This window comes from Anastrepha obliqua, unplaced genomic scaffold (genome assembly GCF_027943255.1).
Source record: "Anastrepha obliqua isolate idAnaObli1 unplaced genomic scaffold, idAnaObli1_1.0 ptg000014l, whole genome shotgun sequence".
NCBI lineage: Eukaryota > Metazoa > Arthropoda > Insecta > Diptera > Tephritidae > Anastrepha > Anastrepha obliqua.
Window position 1 is genome coordinate 45,001 of NW_026562180.1, and position 7,500 is coordinate 52,500.

The 7,500-nt window shown below is 47.2% G+C and overlaps 1 pseudogene; it reads left to right on the plus strand.

The window, feature by feature from the left end:
• The window catches only part of LOC129251426 (large subunit ribosomal RNA), a 2,782-nt pseudogene extending 299 nt beyond the window's left edge, over nucleotides 1–2,483 (plus strand).
• The last annotated feature ends 5,017 nt before the right edge of the window (nucleotides 2,484–7,500 follow it).

Sequence of the window (7,500 nt, forward strand, 5' to 3'; positions counted from 1 at the left end):
GCAGCACTAAGTGGGTGGTAAACTCCATCTAAAACTAAATATAACCATGAGACCGATAGTAAACAAGTACCGTGAGGGAAAGTTGAAAAGAACTCTGAATAGAGAGTTAAATAGTACGTGAAACTGCTTAGAGGTTAAGCCCGATGAACCTGAATATCCATTATGAAAAATTCATCATTAAATAATTAAAAAAATAATGTGCATTTTTTTCATATAAGGACATTGTAATCTATTAACATAATAAAGTATTTATCAAAAGATCATTGGTGATATTAAGTTTATTTAAATTAATTTGCTTTTTAAGCATATTAACATAAAATAAATACTAATGATTTGATAAAGTGTTGATAGATTTTATTATATATAATGCTAAAATTCATTTTTTGAATTTTACAAAAAATTTAATATCTATGATATTAATATTTATTTGTATGCATTTATATGATTAACAATGCGAAAGATTCAGGATACCTTCGGGACCCGTCTTGAAACACGGACCAAGGAGTCTAACATATGTGCAAGTCATTGAGTTATATTAAACTTAATGGCATAATTAACTTAACTTAAATATAATGGGATTAATTTTTAGTCTATTTTTTAATAAATAGTCAATTAATTCAATCCCGGGGCGTTCCATATAGTTATGTATAATGATAATTTATTATTATTTATACCTCTAACTGGAGCGTACCTTGAGCATATATGCTGTGACCCGAAAGATGGTGAACTATACTTGATCAGGTTGAAGTCAGGGGAAACCCTGATGGAAGACCGAAACAGTTCTGACGTGCAAATCGATTGTCAGAATTGAGTATAGGGGCGAAAGACCAATCGAACCATCTAGTAGCTGGTTCCCTCCGAAGTTTCCCTCAGGATAGCTGGTGCATTTAAAAATTATATAAAATAATCTTATCTGGTAAAGCGAATGATTAGAGGCCTTAGGGTCGAAACGATTTTAACCTATTCTCAAACTTTAAATGGGTAAGAACCTCACCTTTCTTGATATGAAGGTTGAGGTTATGATATAATGTGCCCAGTGGGCCACTTTTGGTAAGCAGAACTGGCGCTGTGGGATGAACCAAACGTAATGTTACGGTGCCTAAATTAACAACTCATGCAGATACCATGAAAGGCGTTGGTTGCTTAAAACAGCAGGACGGTGGACATGGAAGTCGTAATCCGCTAAGGAGTGTGTAACAACTCACCTGCCGAAGCAACTAGCCCTTAAAATGGATGGCGCTTAAGTTGTATACCTATACATTACCGCTAAAGTAGATGATTTATAAAACAATTTCGATTGATTTATAAATTTTGAAACTTTAGTGAGTAGGAGGGTACAATAGTGTGCTTAGAAGTGTTTGGCGTAAGCCTGCATGGAGCCGCTATTGGTACAGATCTTGGTGGTAGTAGCAAATAATCGAATGAGACCTTGGAGGACTGAAGTGGAGAAGGGTTTCGTGTGAACAGTGGTTGATCACGAGTTAGTCGGTCCTAAGTTCAAGGCGAAAGCCGAAAATTTTCAAGTTTTTAATAAAAAAAAATATTAATAAAAATATATTTAAAAATAATTAAAATACTTGAATTATTTTGAACGAAAGGGAATACGGTTCCAATTCCGTAACCTGTTGAGTATCCGTTTGTTATTAAAAATGGGCCTTGTGCTCATCCTGGCAACAGGAACGACCATAAAGAAGCCGTCGAGAGATATCGGAAGAGTTTTCTTTTCTGTTTTATAGTCGTACTACCATGGAAGTCTTTCGAAGAGAGATATGGTAGATGGACTAGAAGAGCATGACATTTACTGTTGTGTCGATATTTTCTCCTCGGACCTTGAAAATTTATGGTGGGGTCACGCAAACTTCTCAACAGGCCGTACCAATATCCGCAGCTGGTCTCCAAGGTGAAGAGTCTCTAGTCGATAGAATAATGTAGGTAAGGGAAGTCGGCAAATTAGATCCGTAACTTCGGGATAAGGATTGGCTCTGAAGATTGAGATAGTCGGGCTTGATTGGGAAGCAATACCATGGTTTATGTACTCGTTCTGGGTAAATAGAGAATTACGATTCTTGTTCCCCGGATAGTAGTTACGTAGCCAATTGTGGAACTTTCTTGCTAAAATTTTTAAGGAATTATATCATTCGATATATATTCCTTTTAAATTATAACGATTATCAATTAACAATCAATTCAGAACTGGCACGGACTTGGGGAATCCGACTGTCTAATTAAAACAAAGCATTGTGATGGCCCTAACGGGTGTTGACACAATGTGATTTCTGCCCAGTGCTCTGAATGTCAAAGTGAAGAAATTCAAGTAAGCGCGGGTAAACGGCGGGAGTAACTATGACTCTCTTAAGGTAGCCAAATGCCTCGTCATCTAATTAGTGACGCGCATGAATGGATTAACGAGATTCCTACTGTCCCTATCTACTCATTCTCAGTCTGACTGTTGAATAGTGCGGACGTGTCGTGTGCTAAGCGGTGATTTGCGATTTTTGTGATTTCCTTTTGCGGTTACATTCGTGTGTGAGTACCGGTGTATTACAGTTGTGCGAGTGACGCTAATATTGTTGTGGCTGTACCATAGCGGTACAGTGTTTACAATTAATTGTGATTGAAAGTGCCGTTGTGCGAGTGACGCTACTTTGTAGTAGCTGTACAGTGTTACGAGTGATTAAGTGCCGTACGGTAGTTTTGTTGGACACTCCAGTGAGTGCCAATATACTCCGTGCTATAGACACATTGTGCGTGCGTGTGAGTGCCGCTAGATACAGCGTTGGAAATTTTCCATTAAGTTGTTTACAACTTTGCGGGCGTGCCGTTATTTTTCGGCGTGGTGTGTTGTGCTAGTGACGCCACCGTTTGCGTGGCTGTACATTGCGTACAAGTGTACCTTGTTGGTAAGTTGTTTACAACTTTTGAGTGCCGCTATTTCTGGCGTGGTTTTTGGCGTGTGCCGCTAATTTTTGGCGTCCTTCTCGTGTGCGTGTGCCGTTACATTTCGGCGTGGAAGTACAGTGCGGGCGTACACTAGGTTTGTCGTGCCGCTATATTGCCATATTTGGCAACAGTAAAAAGGGCGTCCTCTTTTGTGCGTGGGTACAGTACTGCGCCAAGGTTGAATACCTTGTGCAGGTGCTACGACCAAAGCGTGTTGTGTTTTTGCCTGCGGTCGAGCTCGGCGTTAGCTCCACCTTGGTCGACCCGTCCTTGTTCGGGGAACAGTGTTCTGTCCGGCAAGGCATTGGTGGTGGCCTTTGCCAAACCTTTGGTTGGCGCTGTGGGCTACGCCCTCGCGCTTTGCTTTGGCTCGCCGATAGGTGCAGCCGCTGTGTGCGTGCCTGTGCGGGATTCACTCCTGCCGTGCAGTAGTTGCCGTCGCCCAAAAGGGACCCAGTTTTTGTTGTTGCTCGGGAGGCCTTTATACGGCGAACTCGGCAACCTTAGTGGTGGAGAGTTGGGCAATGCCCAAATCAGAAGGGTTGAGGAAGAGGGCGAACACCTCTCTTCCAAGCGGGTCGGCGGTGCCATCGTCGGCAATGGACGAGACGACGTCCGGAGAGGAGGAGGTGATCTTGCGGTCTCCTCCCCGTTCCAAGAAGAAGACCGCTGGAGGTGCAGCGGTTCCGGTGGAGAAGGTATCTTTAAAGGTACCTGAAAAGGTGAGTGGAAGCGAGGGTGGTTCCGAAAGCGGAAAGATTGGGAGTGGGCGCAAGGGGCGGAAGACGGGGGAAAAATTAGGTCCCGCAGGGAAGCGTCTGGAGGAAATCCGTGGGGAATTGGGTGCTTCCCTGAAAGGTTTGGGTGCGATCGGTGGGGATGCCGAACGCAAGAAAGTTGCGGTGCAGTTTATGGGGCGCTTCAAGTCCATTGTGACGGCCTTTAGTGGAGCCGTCATAGACATGGACGGCGTCCCGAAAAGTGTTGCAAAAGACCTCCTGGGGTACTCCTTGGAGTTCGAGGAACTCTTTGTGGAAATGGTGGGGGAGATAGCCCATCTTCGTGGGCAACTAGAAGCCACGAAGATTACCAGGGAGGAAGCACCTCGGAGGACGGCTGGAGCTGCGCTGGCTGGTGCAGCGTCGATGCCGGCACCTCAGGCGCCTGCGCCTGTGTTGCCTGCGTTGCCGGTGCCCAAGCCAGTTGAGACCTGGTCGGTCGTAGTAAGGGGTAAAACCCCCACTACTTCCAAGGAGGTGATCAAGAAAGTTGTAAAGGAGGTTGGGCCTTCCATGGGGGTTAGGGTGCACGAGGTGCGCCCGTTGAAGGATGGAGGTGCGATTATTCGCACCCCATCCGTTGCCGAGAGGGATAACTTGGCAAAAAATGCCAAGTTTTCCGAAGTGGGGCTCGATGTGAGCATACGTCGGAAGCTGGGGCCTAGGGTTGTGGTCCAGGGGGTTCACACGGAGATCTCCCCTGAGGATTTCATGGGAGAGTTGTTCCGGTTGAACCTCAAGGAGTTCAGCCCTGGGTGCCGTGAGAAGGACGTGAGGATGATCAGCCGTCCTTGGAAGGTCAGCCCCGATGGGGTGACGAATGTTGTCCTTGAGGGAACGGACATGCTAATGTCCGCCCTCCTGGAAGCAGGTCGTTGCTACATAAAGTGGTTTTCCTTCCGGGTACGGCCAGACCAACTGACGCCCGGCTGCTTCCGATGCATGGGGTTTGATCACAGGGTGGCAGAATGCAGAGCCAAGAAGGATGTCTGCCGTAGGTGCGGGCAAGAAGGACACAGGAGTGCAGGTTGTGGCAATGCCCCGCATTGTCGCAACTGTGCATTTAAGGGCAAGCCAGCCGGACATCTAATGATGTCCACTGTCTGCCCGGTGTACTGTGCCATTGTTGCCCGTGCGAACGCTAGACATTGATGGTTGAGCTATATCAACTGAACTGTCAGGGGTCCTATGCCGTGATGTGTGAATTGGGGGCGTGTATGTCGGAGGGGGGCTGCGGCATTGCTTTGCTCCAGGAACCATACTCCACCAATGGGGTGGTGAGAGGTCTTCCTGGGGGCTTCAGGGTCTTTACGGACCTTGGAGTCAATGCCGCAGTAGCTGTGTGTGAGCCAAGCTACTCTTGTGTAGTAGTTGACTCATCACAGTGGGGAGTATGTGTGTGTGTCGAGGGGGAATTCGGCAGAATGATTGTCGTCAGCTTGTACTGCAAGTCTGACGAGCCTCTAGAGCCCTACTTAAGATACATAGATGCGGTGCTACTACTTGAGAGTAGCATTCCTGCCATCGTGTGTCTTGATGCGAACGCTACCTCCCCGATGTGGTTCAGCAAGGTATCCAGGCATACTGCTGGATATCGGAGCCACAATCGGGGTGTGGTTATGAGCGAATGGGTGGTGGCTAATAACCTTCACATCGCAAATGAGCCATGTGAATGGTACACGTTCGAGGGGCCTAGAGGTGTGAGTGACATTGACGTGACGCTCATGAATGAGGTAGCAGCGAGTAGGTTCGAGTGTAAATGGAGCGTTAGGGGGGGTTGGGGAATTAGTGACCATAATTTAATACAAATTATGGTTACTCCCCGTACCCCGCAGTTAGAAGGGGGGAGTCCATTGAGGCGATGGCGTACCTCGTGTACCGACTGGAACCGATATGGACATACTGTTAGGGAAGCGGTATTGGATATACCGCTTAGGGAGTTTGAGGAATTGGGGGTTGACGAGCAAATTGCTCGTCTATATGAATGTGTCTGGGGTGTGAATGACTTATTGTTTAGGAAAGCTAGGGCTGTGAGAATGAAAGGTGTGAAATGGTGGACGAGTGAGTTAAATTCAAAGAGGAGGTCTGTCCGACGCTTGAGGCGTTTGTTTCAACGCGGCAGGCGGACCAATTCGGAGAATCTGTCTCAGCTCAAGTATCAATTTAGCGTAGGGATGAAAGAATATAAGAAGATGCTTGTGAGAGTGAAGGAGGAAGAGTGGAGGAGATTTGTGGGGGAAAATAGGGACGACCCTTGGGGACAGGTCTATAGGATCTGTCGGGGTCGTCGAAATGAGATGGCTAGCTCTCTTCGCGTAGGTGATACTGTATTATCGACGTGGAGAGAGTGTGCCAATGTTCTGTTAGGCGAGTTTTTTCCCAGGGCTGAGGTTCAGGTTCCTCCTGCACAAGAGGTGCCTGTCCCTCCAATAGAAGCTGAGGAGTTGGATTATGCATTTGGCCTGGTCAGGTCTAAAAGGTCTCCAGGTTTCGATGGTTTGAACGGAGAGATGTGCAAATGCTTGTGGAAGTTCATTCCGGAATATTTGGAGGCCATTTATGATAAATGCATATGGGAGGGATATTTTCCACGCGAGTGGAAAATTGCTAGGGTCGTTGCACTCTTGAAGTCGCCCGATAAGATCAGGAGCGATCCTCGATCTTATCGTGGTATCAGCCTCCTTCCGGTGCTTGGAAAAGTGCTGGAAAGGGTTATGGTTGAGCGGCTTCAGGAGCTAACTCGGGGTGTTAGGTCGGATAGGCAGTATGGGTTTAGGAAAAGACGTGGTATAGAGGATGCGTGGTTGTATGTTCAGAGTGTAGTTAGGGAAAACGTCAATAAATATGTCCTTGGCATATTTATTGACTTTAAGGGGGCATTTGATTACTTGCGCTGGGATCGTGTGTTGCAGAGATTAGAGGAGCTTGGCTGTCCGGAAATTACTCTATGGCGGAGTTATTTTTCGGACAGAAAAGCATCCATGGTAGGAGTGGGCGGGAGTGTGGAGATTGGGGTGGAGCGAGGCTGTCCGCAGGGATCCGTCTGTGGTCCCTTCATTTGGAACCTCATGATGGACTCCCTGCTTCGGCAGTTAGAGCCACTCTGTAAACACTGTGCGTATGCGGACGACCTTCTCATTTTGGTTGAGGGTCGTTCGCGTGAGGAACTAGAGCGAGTGGGGGGGCAGCTCCTTACATTTACCCACAATTGGGGGGTAGATGTGGGAGTGGACATATCGATGGACAAAACGGTGACAATGCTGCTTAAGGGCAGATTGTCCCCGAGTCGTCCACCGATTGTACGTTTGAATGGGGTAGGTATTAGGTATGTGACGCAAGTCAAATACCTGGGGGTAACTATGAGTGAAAGGATGTGTTTTACTCCACACTTAGTTTCGTTGAGGGAGCGGCTGCAGGCAATCGTTGGGCAAGTGCGTCGCGTTGTCAGATTTGACTGGGGTCTTAGCCGGCGTGCGGTTCGTACCGTATATCGGGGCCTATTTGTGGCCTGTGCCACTTATGGTGCCGCTATATGGTACGAATGGGCTTTAAAGTCGGTTGGCAAACGTCATCTGATGGCGTGCCAGCGCATTATGTTGCTTGCCTGTTTGCCTGTATGCCGTACAGTGAGTACGGATGCGTTGCAGGTGTTGTTAGGTGCGCCTCCTCTTGACCTGTTAGTTGTGCAACGGGCATTTACCTTCAGGTTGAGAAGGAGGCTTTGTATGCCGCTGCTAGATGGATGGATATCCGACGGTGATGTAGAAAGGGGGTATCTAGA